Source organism: Ursus americanus, chromosome 23, assembly GCF_024610735.1.
Source record: "Ursus americanus isolate L20-20 chromosome 23, mUrsAme1.1.p, whole genome shotgun sequence".
Classification (NCBI taxonomy): domain Eukaryota; kingdom Metazoa; phylum Chordata; class Mammalia; order Carnivora; family Ursidae; genus Ursus; species Ursus americanus.
Genome location: NC_142149.1, coordinates 26,779,721 through 26,803,231, shown reverse-complemented (window position 1 = coordinate 26,803,231; position 23,511 = coordinate 26,779,721). Strand labels below are relative to the sequence as shown.

The 23,511-nt window shown below is 38.7% G+C and overlaps 1 long non-coding RNA gene and 1 pseudogene across 1 annotated transcript in view; one reads left to right on the top strand and one right to left on the bottom strand.

Annotated features, from left to right (window-relative positions):
* LOC148107969 (uncharacterized) overlaps positions 1–23,511 on the bottom strand; it is a 402,897-nt gene that overhangs the window by 349,861 nt on the left and 29,525 nt on the right. The gene's annotated exons all lie outside the window — the stretch shown is intronic.
* LOC123776803 (eukaryotic translation initiation factor 1 pseudogene) lies at positions 4,123–4,482 on the top strand (annotated as a pseudogene).

Here is a 23,511-nt window from a genome sequence, read left to right as displayed (position 1 = left end):
TGAGAAGCCAAAAGAAAACAGCTATTGACATTTAATTGTATAAAAGTAAATAATAAATTGCATGGCAGAAACATCAGAGGCAAAGTAAATAAAATGACAATCTTCAGAAAATATTTGTAGTTTAAATTATAAATAAAGTTAATATTTATAATGTTTTAAAGGCTTTTAAAAATAGAGAGGAAAAATATCAGCTAACTTAGAGGAAATGTGCTAGAAATATGAAATGACCTTCACAGAAAAAAATGCAAAAGGAATTTAAACATATTAAGGATGCTAAACCTCACTTATAGTAAGACAGATGCAAATTAATACCTCACTGAGTTAGCATTTCTCACTTATCAAATTGGCAAAAAATCAAAAGCTTGACAATTGACTCTGTTGGCAAAGCTATAAGGAAAAAACTCTCAGATATTGCTAGTGGGAATGCAAAATGTTACTACTCTTATGGAGGGGAACTGGTAATATATACAAAAATTATATGAGCAAAATTAAGGAAAGGCTATTTACTGAACCAGTAATTGTAGTAACAAAATACTGAAAGCAGCCCAATTGCCCACCAAAAGGGGGCCCACTGATAAAGGATGAAATACCCATGCAATGTAGCTATGAGAAAAATGCAGCTGGAAAGATGGAATGAGGTATCTCTGAGTGTGGCTGTGAAACACTAAATTGACTATATATTCCTAATGAGGTATATCCTGAGCGGTGCATGTCCTAAGGACAAAAACAAGTGTGAAAAACATTAAAACTTGTCAGTCATATTGCTGTTGGTGGTGTTAATATTTTTCTGTAACAAAAATGGGATAATGGAAATGGTTGTTTCTTTTGGCACCTTAAAGAACTCACTTTCAACATGGAGAAAAGGAACTACTGAGGGAAGACAGAAGAGATCAAGTGACAATTCTGAAACCCAGAATTTGAAGTACATCAATATAAATTCATAAAGCATCTCCTGAAATAAAAATACATATATCCCCGCTCTGTCCCTGAAAAGTCTTCAAAACGATGATTGACGCAGTGGCAATAAACAACCACGAACCCAGATTTTGTCTCCAACTATCATCTACCACTAAGAGGAACCAAGGCACCTTGTAGACATGTAATATGACGTCTAAAGCAGGAAATGTAGAAGATGCACGTGGGACATCCTGTCATATAGATGACAAGCAGGGAACATTCCTAATACTGTTTTGGTGGAGTTAAAAGGATTCAGAGTTAACTAGAAGCTCCCACTGGTCTAAGTTGAGACATTTGGCACTGAGATCAATAATAATTGGTGGATTTAAACTGTGTTTAAATCCTTGAGATGTTGTTGTTGTTGATGATGATGATGATGATGATGATGATGATGTTATTGGTAGAACAAGGAAAGCAACTTATTTTAAAAACTAGTAAATTAAAGAATTAAAGATTTACCTTGATTTCCTATACAAAATATAACTTAGTTGTCCAAACCACTGAACAGGCAGGACTGTTCTTAGAGAACTATTTCACCTAACAGATGAGGAAGGCATGATTGTAATGGATAAGCACCATTTTCCAGTCCCTCATGAAAACTAGAGCCAGGCAACGATCACCAGTGGCAGCTCACCGAGGGCCAGACGTGAAAGAAGTGTTCTTATAAAACAAAACAAAAATCTGATCAAACTTAATATCTAACTATCAATTTACAGGAAATGTTGGGAACAAACAAAAACATGAGTAGATATCACAGGGATGCAATCAGCACCATCCATATTGTGGGGAACTATAGGACAAACTGAATTTTGTCAACAAATTAATTGCAAACAAAAGAACAAACATGGAGGAAGAAATTATAAATTAAAAGATACTCAGGAGACATCTCAACAAAATAACAATTAAGGAGCCTTTTTGAATCATGTTTCAAACAAGAGTGGGGGCAGGTGGGGTAGGGATGGCTTTCCTCCATGCATAAGCATGTATGTGCACATGCCTGCATGTGGATTATGATTTGGGAAATGTGAATGCTGGCTGGATATTTTATGACATTAAGTAATTACTGTAATTATGTTAATCACAATAAATATTATGTTAACAGGAGCCTTTAACTTTGAGAAATGCCTACAGACATATTTATGGATGAAGTGATATGATTATCTGGGATTTTCTTAAAATCTCCTGTGTCAGAGGTAGATGGCAGTGAACATGAAACAAGATTGACCATGAGTGATGGGTACATGGGGTTCAGTGTACTAGTCCCTGCACTTTCACATATGTTTTAAATTTTCCATAATAAAAAAGTCTAAAAATACTTGGCAGTTTCGTTATTAGTGTGACCATGGTTATGCAGTGGCTGTTTCATGGTATGAGTGGTTGAAGAGGTTCATGTCTTAGAGTATAAAGTCAAGCACTCTTTTGTCAGATGTCTTGCAATGCTACAGTGTATGCCCTCTGAATTTCTTTTCCTTTTCATGGAAGCATCTGCAAAATGGAAATGAGAGCTGTCTCAACCACCCTTCAATTTAATTTTTACACATGGTGTTCCCAGCTCTATTACTGTAGGACTATCAGACACACTATTTTACGAGGTCAGAGAATAATCCAGTCTAGGGATCAAGCAGGAGCCAATGTGGGTGCCCCTAACCTCAAATTAGAAATGATGCATCTATATTTCCATCTTTTTAAAAAAGGTTTTATTTGTTTATTTGACAGAGAGAGAGCACAAGCAGCTGGAGCAGCAGGCAGGGGGAGAAGAAGAAGCAGGCTTCCCACTGAGCAGGGAGCCCAATGAGGGGCTCCATCCCAGGCCCTGGGATTATGGCCTGAGCTGAAGGCAGATGCTTAACCAACTGAGCCACCCAGGAGCCCCCGTTTCTCCGTCTTACAAAAAAAACAAAACAAAACAACCCGAAAGAAGGAACAATGCCAATATGAAAGTTTTGTCCAAGTCATTTATGGGTCAACCGTGCCTTTTCTCTGTTAAAGTAGCTTCTTTATAACTGATCCTTTAGAATAAAGTTGTGAGTTTCTAATAAGGACTAAACGAGTCAGCCACACATAAAAACACATTCTATCAGATTATCTAGTAAACTCAAGCCTCAAATGTGTCTTCCCTTACAGGAATTAAAGATGAGAGACTTTGACATTTATTAACGAAATGATTGATTCTTTTGTGGAATCTAAAAACACCATTCTTGCTCCCCTCTGTTACTGATTTGAAAACCTACAGAGCTTCAGATAGGTGTGGCTTTTAATCCAACACTTAAACACATAACAAGCTATATTTGAAGAGATAGAATCACTATGGAAAATGAATTTCGTATTACGGAGTAGCCCTTCGTTGGTTCAATATAGTTAATATATCCTAGCTTTAAGAGAAACTGAGAAGAATTCCTAGGCCTTTTCCATTCGTGCTGATTTTTTTTTTTTTTTGAGGAACTAAATATATTAGAAATTTTCGTTTCTTCTGCTCCTATACTCCCAAATTTTAAGAATGACACACATGCAAAATCAGGGGTAAAGCAACTTACCAAAGAACTATTTCTTGGTTAAATGGAAACAATAAATTCAGGTCTTAAGGTGTCATGTTTCCCAAATTCATATCCCACCCTAACCTGAAAAAGGAGAGTGTGGTCTGCCTCCTTCCCTCTCTCTCTTTATATATGTGTGTGTGTACACACACACACACAATGTATGACACCCTTTTTCATAATTTTCCTTTTTAAAAAAATCAAAAATTTTGACCACTCATTTAGAGCTAGCCTGTTTGCTTTTCTCCTACAAAAAAAAAAAAAATTCAATCACATTAACAAATACATTTGGATATATACAAAAACGAAGAAGAGCTGTATCTCCATTGACACACTGTGGAAAGCAAATTAGAATTACCTTCATCGATGCACTGAAAAATGCAAACCTGATTTCCAAAATGTAAGTAGAGCTTATAGTATTAGTGGGTATAAAGTTTAAAACAGAAGGAGAGGTCCCAGTCACTGTGCAACTGTAACCATGGAGGACTCAAAGGTCTTCCCCCTTGAGGTCCCTCCCTTCCTGAGGCTCCAGCTCCACCCCCCCCACACCCCTTCCCCTGCCCCCCTGCCTTCTCCTGCAGCCACCTTGCCTCTTTTCCATGGAGGAAAAGAAATCCTACCCTCTGTCCATATGTCCGCTATCCAGAACCTCCACTCTTTTGACCCCTTTGCTGATTTAAGTAAGGGTGATGATCTGCTTCCTGCTGGCACTGAGGATTATATCCATATAAGAATTCAACAGAGAAATGGCAGGAAGACCCTGACTACTGTCCAAGGGATCCTTGATGATCACGACAAAAAGAAACTAGTGAAGGCATTTAACAAATTTGCCTGCAATGGTACTGTAATTGAACATCCAGAATATGGAGAAGTAATTCAGCTATAGGGTGACCAGTGCAAGAACATATGCCAGTTCCTCGTAGAGACCAGACTGGCTAAGGATGAGGGCCAGCTGAAGGCTCATGGGTTTCAAGTACTTTTGGCTCACTGAAGCTTAAGTGAGGATTTCCTTGCAATGAGTAGAATTTCTCTTCTGCCCCTGTCACAAGTTTAAAAACCTCATGGCTGGTATAATGTAACCATTTGGGGTCTGCTTTTGACTTGGACTAGTGTAATTCCCTCATGCAATCATTTGAAAAGAGCTGAGAGAGAGAAACCGAGAGGGGGGGGGAGAGAAGGAGAAATAGCCTACCATTACTATAACCTTCAAAGTAGTTTGGAGTATGCATGTATGCTTGTTTCATGTATACATCTGACCTTGTATAGATAAGTAATCCTATGAATTACCAACTGGTAAACATTCAAATTTTGGAGATCCTATAACTAATTAAAACTAATAAAATTATTAATCCTAACTTTAGCAGATAAAAGGAGTGGAAAAGAGCCCAGGAGGATTCTTGGTCATTTTCCTCAGCCTTTCAAAATTAGTCCTAACTTCTCAATGAAAGATTTCACAAAAGACAATTCCACGTTAAGAGAGATTTCAGTTTCAACTATTAGATATGCCACTTACTAACTGAAGGGGATTATTGATCATTGATTGTGACTCTTTACCATTCCCTGCATCCCTGCTCTTTGCGATTTAACACTGCTGCTCCTCCTACTAGAGGCAGAGAATGCATCCCTCTTCATCAATGCCTGATGAATAGGCTGTGAGTGGAAGTGACAGGGGCCAGCCTGGATCCAAGCCTTACAATGAGTGGTTTTGTGCTTGCTCCTCTTTCATTTCTGCTGTGATCACAGAAGAACATGTCCTAAGTGACCCAGAGTCCCAGAAGAATGAGAGACACATGAAGCCACATGAACCTGTCCTAGGCTTGGAGCCAAACAGGCAATCCAACCATTTCAAATAAAGCACTGCCGAGCTGCAGCTGCACGAGTAAGAAAACAAAAACAAAACAATGCTTTTTCTAGGACACTGGTCCTGTTTTGTGCTATTTTTGTTAGGCAGCATTACAGTGGCAATTGTTGACTAATCCAGACATCAGTTACAGAACTAGGATACTGTTGGAAGAAAAACCTGAAATATGTAAAGGTGGTTGAAAACAGAACAAGACGGGGGAAAAAAACAGGACCTGATATTGGAAAACATACTGGCTATTCTGTCTCAAGTTCCCAGATAGTAAAATTTGAAAAACATGTAGCTAATTCATAGAAACAATATAAATATTTAACTGAATAACATGTGTCCACTGCTTAACCAGTATTTGGTGCATATAAATTATACTCAAATTTTAGTTATAGACATTTAATAAAAGTTACGTAAAATAAAAATAATAATTACAACATGTGAGTCAGAGTTATGAATCAACATTCATGGACTTCCTAAATGACTCCAGGAAGGATTTTGGACATTCTAAAAACCACAAAACAAAATACTGTAAAACAGAGAATAAGCAGAATTCAGATCATCAACCTGCCTCATGCCACCATATCACATCAAATCACTGTAGCCCAAACCCTCTCCACATCTATTAATTTCTCTATGAAAGGATGCAAGAAGTTCTTCTTAGTTAGTATCTACTAAATGCTTATCACATGCCAGTAAATGTGAAGAAATCATGAAATATTAACCCCACAGCAAATCCATCAAATAGGTATGACACATTATTATTCCCAATTGATAGATGAGAAAACCAAGACACAAGGTAACCAAAACCATGGTAACTTCCTCATCATTACAACCATACTGGGTGAAAAGATGAAGAATTGAACCTAGGATCTCAGATTACATAGTTCTTGCTCTTGTCCACTGTGCTCTGAAGCTTCTGGGTTGCACAGGGCTGCACATGGAATCGCCTGGGGAGCTTTGAAAATATACCCGTCCGCTGGTCTAACCTCCACAGATTCTCACTTCATGGTTCTGAATTGAGGCCAGAGATTTTTAAAATATACCGTATGATTCTAGAGCATAGGTATGATTAAAAACCTCCAGCACAATGGGAAGACAGTACAGCACAGAGGGTAAGAGCCTGGCAGCTACCTTCAGACAACACAGGTCTGAATCCCAGCTCTCCTATGCAGAGATGCTCTGTTCCTCATTCTCCTCATCTGCAAAATGGGGATAATGACTGTACTGCTTCAGAGGATTGTGACAATATTTGTCAAGTGCTTAGAATAACATCTAGATACAGTAACTGCCACCCTGATGATTCTTAAAGAGAACAGGTTTGGAAAAAGAAGTTGGTTCAAATGGATATAACTCCAGCAGGTGCTTGGTGACACTGAGAAAATCACTAACTTTATGCCATAACCTTCTCACCTTCAAAGTGAGAATAATTGAGAATCTCCTTTTCTAACTCTCCTCTTCCTCTTCTATTTTGAGTTTAATTTAATTAAATTTAATATTTTTAGAATAAAAATATTGAACCATGGTAGTATACCCTGTTTTATTTTTGGAATGTATTGGGAAATTTGAACATTGATTTTGAATGCTAAAAAAAAATTTTAAGAGTTTTAACATTTAGAGCCAGTCTTTTAACTGGCTCACCTCATTCTCCCCATTCAAAGGGTCCATACAAAAGAAAAAAACTTTTCCCATTAGGTAACTCAACAAGTTGGGTAGTAAACACAGGAGAGCAATGGGGGAGTGGGAGAGATGTAGAACTTAGGATCTCTTGAATTTTAATCAACTCATTTAGAAAACAGCACAATAACAGATTGTCACTGAAATACGATAATTCTGTTCTTCAGGGAAGGTTTTTATTGAGTCATATAATATTTTTTTTCTTATAAAGGAAAATACAGGATCTGATATTATTCAGGTCTGGGCAACTTCCCAGCAAAAGTTGCTGAGACAGGAAGACGTGTGATGGCTTTCATTTTTGTGAAGGTGGAATAATTTCAATTTAGAAGTACCTGCAAATATGGGGGGGGGAGATTACTTCCAGATCTAATCTGAAAGACTAAAAACTTCCTGACTCCATGCTCTGTGCTTTTCTAAACAATCTATTTGGATTGGTTCAGCACAGATAAAGGTAATCTGTTAAAGGTTGTGTTTTGCTGTATTTGTTTTAGGAAGTATTATTTCCACAGGTCTTCAAAGTATTGTTTTGTTACAGCCCATATTTCTATATGGTATCACAATATTTTATAAACATTCATTCAGATTCACTTTCCCCAAGGGACCACACACACAGACTTCTTGAGGTTTATGTCTGTATGCCTTAGATATAAACTAATGCATATGTGGGTCTCCCTACTATGTGGTAAGGTAGCACTTTTTTTTTCCCTTCATTAAGATAAATTACTGATAAGCAAAGCTTGAAGTCTGCTGAGAGGTGGGGGGCAAGGTCATGAGGAAATCAAGAAAAAGGAAGGATACAAACTCTTATCTGTTCTACCAGTCTTTCTGAATGACTCAGGTTTTCTAATCAAGATACATATACAAGGCAACGTAAACAAGGCTTCTCCGATAAATATTACCACATGCCTGGGAAGAGTTGAGGTCAGCGTGCTAGGCCCTGCACTCAGTTGAGGGGTTGTGGAGACGGACAATTTGAGACTGCTGCCATCAAGAAGGATGCAGACCCACGACCCTCTCCTGCTGCAACCATCTAGGTTCCTGGGAGAACTAACAGCATACATGAATATAAAGAAATACAATGCTGAAGAATATTCTGGAATGAACCACTCTTAACTGAATATAACGCCCAAGAAAGTTGTCATCTTGTATTTCTCTTTGGGGAACTACAGTGGTAAGATAATTATCTCCACTAATGGCAGTGAGAAGAACAAGAATAGTATCAAGGTTACCCACAACATGTGATGGATAGCTCTCCCATGTTTAAGATCTGGTGGGTGCAGAAGAAACGAACAGTGACAAGGCTCTGGTGTGCAGATTTTAGTCATGACACCAGGCCTACTCATGGGGGGTATAAAGGCACAGCCTCACCCATTGTGCAGCAACCAGTACACAGTAACAACAGGAGAGATACTACTGAGCTTCCAATCGAGGGACTAGGACTCCGGACACAAGAAGGTATTCCAACAGACACTGCAGTAGATGCAAAGGAAGAGGGCATTTCTTTTCAGGCTTCCCTGGTGTCCCTGGCAATACTGGGCTTCTTATCTTAGCAGTGCAATATCAAGATCGAAGAACTCTGTAGAAGGCCCACCATAAGATGAAAGTTGGTGAGTCCTTGTGTATCAAAGAATTATCTGAGCTCCAGATTTACTGGCAATGAAACAGGCCAAGTGACATGAAAAGATTTAATAGATACATTGATTCCCTACATAGTCATGGGTCTGGAGATGCAGCGTAAGTTGAGAGTTTACATGGAAGAACTTTGGCAGGACCCTTGTTTACTTGGAAATACTTAGCCCAAAAACGTTCTCTGCTCTGTAAACCAGGTATCTGTACACAGCAGTGCAGGACTACGCAGGATCCTCTGACCTGGCCCAGTTAGCACCTCCCTCCTAACCTCAGCTCCCTTTCACCTGGCCACTCAAAGCCCACATGCCTCAGATTCCCTTATCTTTCCAAATGATTCACATATATCTAAATTCTCTCCTACTCTTTTTTGATTGCCTACTTCTTTTTTACTATCTTAAACGATCACTATCAAATATTTAATAAATATAGGCAAAACGACTAGGAAATTTGAGGAATCACCAATTTTCAAAGCAAAATGTTACATTTGTTAATTCTATTACTGGGTGAGTTGAGTCCCTTTCTAACACTTCCAGCAAAGTTAAGCACAGTTTGCATACTTTTTTCTTTAATTCTCTCATTACTCCCTATATATACTGTAATTATAGTACTCATGATGTTATATTGTAATGCATATTTATTTCCAATTAAACCAGGAGTTCTTTAAAAGTGGAATCATGCCCTTAATTTTAGTACTGACTGCATTTAACAAAGTGACAAATCTATTGTGAGCTTTTAATAAAGAGCCATTGAATAAAACCAAATTATCTAGGGTTTCTGGATACTCTCCACCACCAATGAATAGCTTTCCTTTGGCTATTGGTATGAGAGCTCAGCTATTTTTGACTGCCATAAAGATAATGTTAACAGCCCAGAGTTGACAATTGATATTTCAGAAGGCTCATCCATAAAATTTGTCAGTCATTCCTCAAATTTTACAACTACTTTAGAGAGACCACCTAGATTATATGAGATTTAGAGTAGATACAGGTTTGGGGGGGGCAATGACAAACAATTAAGGGGACCCTCCTTAAGAAAAACAGAATAAATTACAAATACAGATTAGGTGCAGGATCTTTGAAAGGGCCCAGGTCTGTGAGGGGCTCTGAAGCTTAGGCATCATTTGCTTTATGGTAAATCCCCTCTTTCTGGTATGAGTAAAATTACTTGTACAGAACAAGATGCAGTACATTTTCTCAAATTTTACAAAGTTTCAACATTACAAATAGTCAATGCAGGAACATTTTTATTTTAAGGGAAAGGAGAAATACAACTATTGAAAATATTATCCATTATTTTTATTCAAAATCTTCTATGTGAATCTACTAGGAAACATTTTTTCCCTCAGAACCCAAACCAAGATATAACCTGTTTTTAATTTATGAACTTACCTGTTTTCTACTAGGAAAAGAATGAGAACTTCATGACACATCAAGTGTCTTTCCTTTAGAAGCCAGGAAACGTAGACATAAATGATGAATTCAACTGTCTTAACTCTTCACTGCCTTGGTTTTCCAAAGTTCCCTGTCCTGTACCCTCCCCCATTATGATCACTTGGGTTTTTATCTTTTCTTTAAAAAATATTTTTTCCCGTCTTGTACGTATGTTTACATGTAAAATACCTCAGATCACCTAGTGTACATAAATAAGTAAAGTCTCAATTATTCCCCTAGGAACTTAGCAGTTAAAGAAAAAAACAAATGGAAATGTAAAACAGGACTCTTTAGAGATGGTAAATAAGAACACAGCTATTGAACTTGTACACGTCCAGTCCCCATCTCTATGCACTCACCAAAAATCAGAAATCTCTCTCCTCTCCCTCTTACAATGGGGAGACTGAGAGTCAGTGTGAGAGTCGGGGAGTGAAGCTGGTTTTTGTTCTATGAGTCTTGCAGAGAATCAAGGCAGAGAAGAAAGTCTCAAGACAATGGAGAAGTCAGAGACCGTTATCTGAAATCAAAGATACCAGAAGAGTGAACCAGAAACAGAGAGCAAGGCATGGAGAAAGAGATGGTGTAGGATGGGGTGTAGCTAACGACTGACTCACTTTTCCATCTGTCCTGTGATGCATGGGCAGGCTGGCTTTACTTAAAGAACCAGAGTAAGGAAGGATTTAGGAAAGAGAGTCCACATGGTTTTCAGAGTCCAAAATAGCCTTAGTCAAGGGAAATTAATTTTGGCATTTGCAAAAACTGGAAAAAGCTTTCAGAAATTAGGTATCTTTTCAGCTGCATGAACAGCACTATGTTCATTGCCATCTGCCTCAGAGGACTTCTTCGATAAATCCAGTTCTTCTCCAAGCTCACCTGGCTGCTGGGACATTAGTGAAATTCTATGTTTCCAATGATTTCATGTTTACACTGCTGCCATAATTATTTTTTTTAAGTATCTTAACAACAAAGACTGTGCCTGATCTTTTGTGTAGTCTCAAACCATTAGATGAAAAATTCTATATACCCGACATTGATTTGTTTTATTTTATGTGGTTAGTTAGGAAACCACATTGACATTTATTTTCATTCACTGCACACAAGGACTCTGAAATAGAGCTATTACATTAGTATTTCCTCCCTTTTTTATGAAGATGAAAAGTCGGAGACATGGATTAAGTTACTCATCTATAGTCCTATAGCCACAAACAGATCTAAGACAAGGACCCTGGTTTTCTTTTCCCAAGGTGAATACTTTCCCTGCATGCTACAGAAGTCTCAGTCAAGTAGTTCTGAGTGGAATGCCTTATAGTTCTGACCTTAGCCCCTGTTAGCAGCCAAAATCTACGGTAGGTTCCAGAGGTACCACCCCATCATGTATTCATTCAGTCTATCAGCCTAAAGGGGTAGAGCAGCTTCTGTGTGCCAAGCAGGGGGCTAGTCACTAAAACTGGGCTTGCATGCTAATTAGGTTACATGCCTGAGACTAGAGTGTATCTCATTGCCTTTAGGATAATGACAGAAAGAGTCAACTCAAAAAGCCTAGCATGCAGGAGTCTACATAAAAGCAAAGCATATGGTGTGGTTTAGATGTTAATGGCACTGTGTTAACCCAGCACTAAGTGAACAATGCTCGGATGCACATGACCAGGTCTGGAATCACCCTGATGCCAGCAACAGAGCACAGAGAACTGGCTCAGGAGCCACGGGCATCTCCCCAGCATCACTGCGGTTGCTATCAGCCTTGGAGATGATGCCAGTCCCGACTAGTCCTGCAGCTGCCTCTGCCGGCTGTGCCTCTCGAAATGTTCACAGCTTTTGCTTTTGGAGTGGGCTCAGTAACAGGTGGGATTTAGGGAGACCCAAGTTTGGTGGAGCAGATCCAAACACGATATAGACTTAGTGCATCTGATGTTAATCAGCAGACTGTGCATAAAACAATGAAGGTGGTGGGTGAGTTTGTTCTCTCTGCTCTGACGGAGACTCCCTGCTTCACAGAAAGGACAGCAGAATGTGGAATAAGGCAGAGTTGGGTCTGTACCTTGACTCTGCTATTTACTTTGTGGCCTTTGGCAAAATTTTTCAAATTTCTCATCTTCAGTGTCCTTGTGGGGGTAATTGAATAGAATCACACTTTCTCTCCAAGGTTGTATTAAAGACTAAATTTGTGTGGCCATGAATGATGTATAATTAAGTGGAAGGAAAAGAAGGAAGGAGGAAGGAAGGAAGGAAGGAAGGAAGGAAGGAAGGAAGGAAGGAAGGAAGAAAGAAAGAAAGAAAGAAAGAAAGAAAGAAAGAAAGAAAGAAAGAAAGAAAGAAAGAAAGAAAGAAAGAAAGAAAAGAAAGGCAAGCTGCTGAAAAGTAAATATGATTTTCTCCCATTTTGTTATAGGTGAGAATATAAGGGAACAGAGACAGAATTAGTAGGAAATGCTCCATCTGAAAGGCATTGGAAAAAGTCTTGAAGAATCTAAATAAAATGGGGGTTGGGTGGGATTGAAGAAGCAGAGATTTTCACTTCATACTTCATATTTTATAAGCATTTTGAATAGTGGTGAGATTGTGAGTGATTTTTACTGTGTGTGTGTGTGTGTGTGTGTGTGTGTGTGTGTGTGTGTGTCCTATAAGCATAAATCAGAGCTACTACACAGAGAGCATATGGAAAGAGCCTGGATCACAATACATATTCTCTACACATAAATTTCTTTTTCCCCCCTTTCCTTTAAGGTCATTTAAAATGCTGGAATGGGACATCCCTGGTTACTGGGATCTTCTAATAGAGATGCCACAAAATCATTCAATGACACAGGCAGTTGGCAGGGTACAGGACTTCTGAGGAAGCAGAACACACTCCGAGGGGAAAAAAATGGAGTATTCAAGGCCGTTTAAAATAATCAAGTGACTATTTCACTCCTCTCCTGGCTGTGTAGTGAGGAAGCCTATTCAGTTTTTGTCCCAGAAAATCTCCAAGTAAAAATGGAAAGAGGGAAAGTTTGGGAATCAAAACAGCTGTGTTCTAGCCCTGGCTCCATAACTGAAAATTCATGGCACTGAACCCTAATATTCCTAATCTGAATGGCTTATTTGATTTTCCTCTTTGTAAATGTTCAGTTAAAAATCTTTGTAATGGGGGCGCTTGGGTAGTGCAGTCGTTAAGCGTCTGCCTTCGGCTCAGGGCGTGATCCCGGCGTTGTGGGATCGAGCCCCACATCGGGCTCCTCCACTGGGAGCCTGCTTCTTCCTCTCCCACTCCCCCTGCTTGTGTTCCCTCTCTCGCTGGCTGTCTCTCTCTGTGAAATAAATAAATAATCTCGAAAAAAAAAAATCTTTGTAATGGGGTCAACTGAGATGGCGACTTTGAAAACACTTTTGTTCATTCATTCATTCATTCATTCAGTGTTGTTGGAGGCCCTATTGAGGAGTGCCACAGTAAGAGTGGAAAGCCTCGTGGGGTAGCAAGCTGCCTTCAATACAATCCAGTAGAAGTCATTAGGGTTCTGGGGCCACAGAGAATGATTAAGTACTCGGAAGAGTTGCCTTTGCTTTGGAAACTATAAAACATTCTAACTGAGCAGAACTTGGCTTGTGTATCTCCCAAATAAAGGTTTACCTATAAATTGCCAACCTACTATGTTTTACATTCAGCTGAGAAAAAAGGAGAAAATCTTTTCCTTTCATTCTGCAGTTCTCTGACTGCTCTTTATAAACAGGTCAACAGATGAACAGTCTTCCCCACTCTCTCTCCACAAACACACTTATCTCCTCCACCCATTAAACCTTTCTCTGAAATATTCCTGTTACTTATAACTTGGCCTACAATCATCTTCCAATTACTGGTGTGAGTTGATAGCTTTTAAACAATAACTCTGTGAAAATCAAATGTCCTCCAGCCATACCAGCTCCAGATAGTTGGGATGATCGCTTAACTGCCAAGGTTTTGCTACCAATTAGGGTGCTTTTACTGTATTGGGCATAAGATGGAGTTTGTCTGTCAACTCTTCTCCTTCTGTTAGGGAAGATCTGAGACCAAACAAATTACTGTGGCCATCACTGTTGGCAGACTTTCTGTCTAGCCCTTGGTCAGACTCACAGACTTCTGTGAAAGCTCAAGAATATTTCCCATTTCAAACAGAAGTGATTGTGAAATAAAAATCAGCATCTTCAAACAAAGCCTCTCTAGAAGAGTTAGGTAATACTCCTTTGACACACCTCGGGGAACGAACTCTGGACCCCCATCTTAGAAGTTATGAACCTGTTGGCTTCTAATTCCCTGGATATATTGTAGTATTCCCTTGTAATTTAAGACTTTTTAAATTCGAGGAGATGTTTCCCATCTCATTAATCACATTTGACAAACCAAAAGCGGAGCTAACCTTTCTTATGACACGTAGGCAATAAAAATACATTTTCGGCTGGTTGTTTTATGTGCAAACAATTTTTTCTCCTCTTTAATTCTATGAAGCTCACTGCTCAAAACGAATACCCAGATTTAACCATGTGGAGCTCAACTTATATTATTAGATGACTTTTCCACCATAATACTTTTTCCATTGAGCATGTGACTAAATTATCATTGTTTATGTACACGTGGAATTTGAGAAACTCATGGGTCGAGTTTCTTATTTACGGGCATCATTATTTGTAACTACCCCATTGTTTGATGAGAAAATCTTCACAGAATAGACATCTCCCTTTTGTACCTTCAGCATTTATGATAAGTGGTAAAATATATTTTAGGAACAATTTTCCCATGTAAGTCCTGCTCTAATTGCGGGATGGGGTGGGGGACAAGACTGATGGAATCGCAGTCCTGCCTGCTCCCCTCTGTCCCTTGTTGTAGCAAATGGCATCACCATCTACATAACTGCTCAAGCCAAAATTTTAGAAGTTTTCATTGATTTCTCATTCTCCCGCCCTCCTCTCTCTACATTCACTCATTATCTATGTCAAGCCCACTCGCACATTTTCTGAAAGTAACTACTTTCTCCATCTCTACTAGCAACAAAATTATCCAAGTCACCATAATTTCTCACTGGAAATAATGCAAGAAGAGCCTCTGAACTGGTCTTCCGCTTGTTCTCTTGTTTCCCTGAAATTCATTCTCCAATAACATTCAGTGATCTTCTAGATCTCACTATTCTAAAGACTGACTGAACCAGCAAGATCAACTGGCAGCTAGTTGGAAATGCAGAATCTCAGTCCCCACCCAAGACCCACTGAGCCAGAATTTACCTCGTAACAAAGTCTCCAGGGGATCTGTGTGCACAGTAAGTTTGAGAGGCACTGATCTAGAACATAAATCAGCTTTGCTGCCTTTCTGATTGAAAGTCGTCAATAGCTTCCCATTTTACCTAGACTACCGCCAATAAAGCTCAAACTCTTTAATAGGACTCATGAATCTCCATTTATCCTGACCTCTGCCATACCCTCTGATCAACTTTTGGCTCTAGTCTCCTCTAAATCCACTCTACTTCAGCCACAGGAGTGACTTTTCTGCTCCTAAAACATGTCTTGTGGTCTTTGCACTGGCTGATCCCTCTGCCTGTAATGCTCTTCCCTCATTATGCTATGGCTGGTCCTTTCCTATCCCTTTGATCTTAGATCATATATTACCAAGTCAGATATGATTCCCCTTAACTCCTCAAATGAGGGTAGCGATGGGTAGCCATGGGATTATTCTGTTCCTGCTTAGCATTTTATTGCCATCTCACATTTTTCTCATCTGGTCATGATCCCTCTCCTCTCTTCTAGAAAGTATTTCACCAGTCTTGTTCTCTGCCCTTTCTCCAGCACTTAAAAACAGTGCCTTCCATATATTATAGGCATCCAAACAATGCATGTTGAATGGAAAAAATGAAGAAAGTTAGGAAGGGATGGAAAATTGGATATATCCAGGACATTTCCAAGAAGGAGTGTAGGAGTCGATCCTGGAGAAACCAGTGAGTAGCAACCTGCGGCTCACTAAAAGCACGTCTACTTTTTCTAAGTCTGGAATCGGAGACAGGAGGACTTTATTATTTAGAGCATAGTGTCCAGGATATTATAAACCTGTTGGGTTCATCGTAGGCACACCCCCCCAACCCACACACACCAACTTTTATATCCTTTTATTCTTAAAAAAAAAAAAAACTTACATAATTTAGCAAAATTTGATGTGATTCTTGGTGTGGAAAACAGGGTAAATGCTGCTGGTTTGACATGTAAAATGCATTCAGGTTTATGGCATGCTCTCTCCCTCCTTATGCCTGGAAAACTAAAACACAGAGGCTGGAGAGTGGCACAGATGCCACTTACCTGACCCAAACAAGAGGCAGCAGCAGAGACTGTGGGAGAATGTTCTCCCAGCCCTGAATACTCTCTGTTTTCATTCCCTAGCTCTTCTAAACTGTACGATTGCATGCATTCGCACGTTCCTTGTTTCCCTCTTCCAAAATAGAACATCACTTTTCCCTTTGTAAGGCCTGGAGTTTTATCTGAATTTCACTTTGCTTCTCCAGGGACTAGTGTAGAAAATGGCACACAGCAGAACCTCAAAAAATGCATATTGAACAAGTGAATAAAAAGTGAAAATACCCGATGAAAATTTCTAGGAGTGGCAGGAAGGGCTCGAATGGAAGTTAAAGAGAAGGAAAATGGTTTTCAATGAGATAAGACTAACATTTCAAACAGCTATTACTAGAGTACCACATTTGTAAAGGTCCATTCCCAACTTTTTAGTAGAAAAAGGAATCTGCTGGATGCATTGCCATCCCATTTTAATATTCACTATTTGCCTCTAGCATAAATCTATGCTGCGAGTTAGGCTTCTGACTTGGACTCCCTAGCCAGGCAGTATTCCTGCCTCTTACAGCACCAACCCTCACAGGTAGAAGGAGAACAGAGATAGGTTTCCAGTTGGCAAAAGCTCACTGGAGTCTTAATAGAAAAAAGAATGATGGCGCAAGAGCTTACCTAGAGAATGCCTGTTGACTGGAGGGGAAGAAATCAATGGTTTATCTAAGTGGCAAGTTACTGACAAAGACAATGTTCCAGCAGTCCAGATCCTTACCCCTGGTGAATAAAACATTGTGAAAACACCAGGGAAGTCTCCTAGGATAATGGCATTAGATCACTGGAGATGCTATTACAAGCCACTTCCAGAAACAAATGGGTAATCAATTAAACAACCCCTTAATTTGTGAATGTGGTGCCTGGTCAGAGAGGAAAGATTAAACCATTTACTAATAATTAGTTTCATGGGAAAGTACTAGAGGTTTCTTAGACTTGAAGCTTAGAACAGAAAATAAATATTTACATGCCCATTCTAACATTGATCACAAAAAATACGATGGATGATCTCTTCAGTTCCATCAGCTCTCTGGCATAACACAGTGTCAAGGCAACAGGGTTTACTACAACAGGACAAAAAAAAAAAAAAAAAAAACTTGTATCTAAGCAATGGCTCTGGGGAATATTAAAAGTATACACTTACACCAGTGTTTTAGAGCTTTTGTTTATTTACGAAGATTGTGATGTTGTTTAGGAGGCTGAGAGTAGGGTGATGGGAGCTATGTGAGAATGAGAAAACTGGGTCAAGCAGAGAGTAGGTACCAAATAAGGCATGAGTGTTGTTTTTGTTATGATTAAAGAAAATTAATTTGAATGAAGTTAGAACTATGGCAAATTAATGAATATAAAGGTGGTTTATAATATATAAATATAGACATATGGTAATGAATATCATTAAAATACGGTTGTACAAAAATTTTGTTGTATTTGCTATTTTCCTAATAAAAGATCAAAAGTTTAACCTAAATGGGTCATAAGCCTCCGAAGTTATTTAAGGACTAAATGAGATAAAGATTAGCTATTATTATTATTTCTCAATATCAATATTCTGATTTATTGAATGAGAGCAAATCTCATGTAGACTTATCAAGATCTAACTTGGCCACATACATTGCCCATTATCGTTTCAAAACACGTGACTTTTTTTTCTTTTTCTCTTTCTACTATTTTATTTTTTATTTTACTTTTTAAATTTTTTATTATGTTATGCTAGTCACCGTAAAGTACATCCTTAGTTTTTGATGTAGTGTTCCATGATTCATTGTTTGCGTATAACACCCAGTGCACCATGCAATATGTGCCCTCCTTAATACTCATCACCGGCCTAGCCCAATCCCCCACCCCCTTCCCCTCTGAAGCCCTCAGTTTGTTTCCCAGAGTCCACAGTCTCTCGTGGTTCATTCCCCCTTCTTTATCCCCCCTTCATTCTTCCCTTCCTTCTCCTACCCATCCCCCTGCTATTTCTTATGTTCCGTAAATGAGTGAAACCATATGATAATTGTCTTTTTCTGCTTGACTTATTTCGCTTAGCATAATCTCCTCCAGTCCCGTCCATGTTGCTGCAAATGTTGGGTAATCGTTCTTTCTGATGGCTGAGTAATATTCCATTGTATATATGGACCACATCTTCTTTATTCATTCATCTGCTGAAGGGCATCTTGGCTCCTTCCACAATTTAGCTATTGCAGACAATGTTGCTATGAACATTGGGGTGCATATGGCCCTTCTCTTCACTACGTCTGTATCTTTGGGGTAAATACCCAGTAGTGCAATTGCTGGGTCATAGGATAGCCCTATTTTTAACTTTTTAAGGGACCTCCACACTGTTTTCCAGAGTGGCTGTACCAACTTGCATTCCCACCAACAGTGTAAGAGGGTTCCCCTTTCTCCACATCCTCTCCAACATTTGTTGTTTCTTGCCTTGTCAATTTTTGCCATTCTGACTGGCGTAAGGTGGTATCTCAGTGTGGTTTTGATTTGAATTTCCCTGATGGCTAATGATGTTGAACATTTTTTCATGTGTCTGGTACCCATTTGTATGTCTTCATTGGAAAAGTGTCTGTTCATATCTTCTGCCCATTTTTTGATTTGATTATTTGTTTCTCGTGTATTGAGTTTGAGAAGTTCTTTATAGATCTTAGATACCACTCTTTTATCTGTAATGTCATTTGCAAATATCTTCTCCCATTCCGTGGGCTGCCTCTTAGTTTTTTTGACTGTTTCCTTGGCTGTGCAGAAGCTTTTTAACTTGATGAAGTCCCACAAGTTCATTTTTTCTTTTGTTTCTCTTGCCTTTGGAGATGTGTCATGAAAGAAGTTGCTGTGGCCATGTCAAGCAGGTTGCAGACTATGTTCTCCTCTATGATTTTGATGGATTCCTGTCTCACATCGAGGTCTTTCATCCATTTGGAGTTTATCTTTGTGTATGGTGGGAGAGAGTGGTCAAGTTTCATTCTTTTGTATATAGCTGTCCAATTTTCCCAGCACCATTTATTTAAGAGACTGTCTTTTTTCCACTGGGTGTTTTTCCTGCTTTGTCAAAGATTAGTTTCCCATAGAGCCGAGGGTCCATTTCTGGGGTCTCTATTCTGTTCCATTGGTCTATGTGTCTGTTTTTGTGCGAGCACCATGCTGTCTTTGTGATCACAGCTTTGTAGTATAGCTTGAAATCTGGCAACGTGATGCCCCCAGCTTTGTTTTTCCTTTTCAACATTTCCTTGGCATATCAGGGCCTTTTCTGGTTCCACACAAATTTAAGAGCTGTTTGTTCCAGCTCTTTGAAAAATGTCATTGGTATTTTGATCGGGATGGCATTGAAAGTGTAGATTGCTCTGGGTAGAATAGACATTTTAACTATGTTTACTTCTTTCTACTATTTTAAAGTGAAGCTTTAATAATCATCAATACACTCTCTTTAAAGTTTATGAAAATCATCTGACTGTGGCAAGTTGCAATGGTTTTGTGATTGTTTCTTTTAGTTGTGTTTATTTTTTAAATCTTTCTTTCTTTCTTTCTTTCTTTCTTTCTTTCTTTCTTTCTTTCTTTCTTTCTTTCTTTGACAGAGAGCGAGCGAGAGAACACAAGCAGGGGTATGGGCAGAGGGAGAGGGGGAGGGAGACGCAAGCTTCCCACTGAGCAGGGAGCCCCATGCAGGGCTCAATCTCAGGACCCTGAGATCATGACCTGAGCTGAAGGCAAACGCTTAACTGACTGAGCCACCCAGGTGCCCCAGTGTTTTACTTTAATTACTAAAACATTGGTAGGTGTTCTGGACTGAATGCTTATGTCTCCCCACCAATTCATGTTGAAACTCCACCCACCAATGAGATGGTATTAGGAAGTGAGGCTTTGGGAGATAATTAAGATTAGATGAGGTCATAACAGTGAGCCCTACTGAATGGGATTAATGCCTGCGAAGGGTCATGAGAAAGCTTGCTTCTCCTCTCTGCTCTCTGCCATGTGATGATACCACCACCCCAAAAACTCCCCTACATGATTTATTTTTCTATTTAATTATTGCCTATTTGATTTTTCTAACTCCAGTCTCTTCTCCCTGAAGCCTTCCTTACTTCCTCCACATATTAACCTAGGCCAGGAATATCTTAACTATCCCTTATAATATACACAGGCCATGGTTTGGGCAGGTAAATGAAAGTCCTCTCACTGCCTAGAATAGTAAAAGGTTTATTTCAAGGAATTATAAGCTTACATGCTTTTTGGAGTTTGAGGAGCGAAGGTCAGTAAAGTAACATTCAGAAAGCCCTTGGTGCGGAGCTCACGCGGTACCTGCTGACAAGGGCCTCTTGCTTGTAACACCAAGGTGGGGCAGTGCTCAAAAGGAGACCTGTCTGTGGTTTAGCACAAAGTGCAAACTGCACCTGAGCAAGAACTGTCCTTGAAGTCATCAGGTTGGGAAACCGGGGACTCCCCACATCAGTAGCACAGAGCAGCTTCAATCCCCCTCTTACGCTGCCCACCTGTGGATGGAGGCAGGTTTCAAACAACACAGCGCTCTCGTGATGGGCAAAAACAAGTATTGGGAGAGTCCTTCCCACGTGACTGGACTGACCTTGGGCAGGCCTTTCAATAGCTAACCCATTAAAAAAAAAATTCTGATACGTCTTTGATTCTTTTTCAATGACTAATATGGAATTGTTACTTTTATTTTTGGTAACCAAATTAGAGCATGATTCTCTCTAAGGTTATGTTCCACACATACACAAACCCTCTTCCCTGGGTAATTACAGAAAATGGAAATGGAAGTTTTGACTTGCAATGCAGTTCCTTTCGTGCATTTTTATTCTGGGATATTTATTATTTTGTCATAAATTGCCTTCCTCTTATTTCTCTTTTATAACATTTCAGAATAGAAAAGAATACTTCTCTACTTCCACAGGCAGGTAGGTAGGCAGAAGAGAGAGCAAATAGACCGGGTTTTTAATGGAAAGAAGCAATTAAGTTTGAAGAGGTTGTGTGAAGCCCTCACGTAACTAGTAGGGAACAGTTTCATTGATATGCTTGTTCCTACTGCAAGCTCTTCTTACCACATTTGCTCAGCACACTGTTTTAAAATTATGTGATGAGCACTGGGTGTTACACACAAATGATAAATTACTCAATACTACATCTGAAACTAATGATGTACTATAAGTTGGCTAGTTGAATTTAAATTAAAAAAATTAAAATGATAGTTGAAAAAAATAAAAATAAACAAAATTATGTTTATGGGTCCACATTCTCAAGTGAATTTAAGCGTCATGATAGCATGATTGTTATTATTTTTACTTTTATAACCCACTCACCCGGCAGGGAAATGAAAACATACTTATAAATAAATACTTAACTTAAAACCTTTTTTTAATCTGACACTATCACAAAATTTTATCTTCCTTATCTGTAAAAAGAAGGTTCTATATCATAGAATTAAGATTTGGGAAGGATTCAATTTGTAAAAACCTACATTTACGACATTATTTGGCATGTGGTAATAGCTAAGTAAATGCAGGTATACTGTCAATGCCTTGATTCTGAAAACCACAGACTCCTAACTCCTCTGACTCTGGTTTTTGGCATCATTATACTTACTACAAACTTTCTATAATACTAAATCCCTGGCTCTATTGGGAGCATCCTGGACCAGACTCTGTCCAGCCTTTGCCTAACATTTCCTAGCCTCTTATCACTGCATTGATTCTTAAAGTTTTGGTTTTTTTTTTTTTTAATTTCTCTATGAAACACAGTGAGAGTCACTTTCTAGTCAAAGCCGAAAAAAATTACAATACAACTATTTCACAAATAATCTACTAATTGCATTTTAGGTAATAGGGACTAAATCCTCCCTTTAAAATATTTACAGAGTAGCTCAGAATCAGTGAAATGAAACAAAACAGCTTGTTTGTATTTTTCCTCCTCTTTGTGTTCCTTGTCTCTTCCTGGACTAGATACTGTAGTCAGCCAAATGGGAGAGAGGGCAAAATGGAGGGAGAGATGACAGGTGGATACCAGGGAACAGGTAAATCCATCTCATAAGCTTGAAACTGGCCAGAGTAATACCATTTCAACTAAAACATCGTAGATCTGCTACAATTTCAGAGATTACAAATTTAAAATGTAGGAAGTGCATAATGTCCTTCTGGCTAATATTAAACAATTCTGGTCCAAACGATATCTTGGCAAAGGACATGGGGTTAATATTATGTAACAATAAGTACTCCTAGACCAGTTTTTTTTTTAATTGTTCCATGAGAAATGAATTCCCTAGAACATTGATGGGATTTCTAGAAAACACAGGAGTCCCCAGGACAAGTTAGGAAATCCTCTAGGCAGTTTTGTTCTTTATGAGACCTACAACAGACAACTCTGAAATACTGAGTCCCCAAGAAGGGGCAGTTTCCTACTCTTTTTGTGCATGTTGTGAAATGAATATCCTGTAGAACAAATTGTGGAAAATGATGTAAATATATAAGCATCACATCACATATCTTACAAGAATTACCATTTCACATGTCTCTTCTGTAGTTGTTCTCCTTTAAGTCAGTAACCATGTTCATATTTCTCCTCTCATCTGTTCTTAACATGGTGCTTAGCACACACAATAAATAATTATGGAATATAGAAATGGACAAATGGACAGGATAAATAAGTGGATGTATATAATGTCCATTCGACAATTGCAAATTAAGTACTTATCCTCCGGAATTGGGACTGGGTACAAGCCCCGCCTCTTCCATATATAAACTCTGTAATTCAGTGTTTTCCTCATTTTTAAAACTGAGATAATATTCCCTAACACGTAGGACTGCTATGAGAATTACATGAACTATTTAATTATTGCTTAGTACAGCATCAGGTACACAGTTAATATATAATAACTTGTATTAAGTGCTATTAATATTAAATAATTAAATTACAATCCAAAAAGATACTTCAGAAAGATATGATATAAAAGAATAAGTAAACATATTTTTGTTCACCTTGCTCATTTTTAAAATAGCTTTAAGTATGTTCATTTAAAAGCTGCTCTGTGTAAGCTAAAACGTTCAAATGTTAGATGAGCTATAAAGCAAACTATTAAAGGCCTATAATATGGTACTTTGTCAAAATGTTTCAT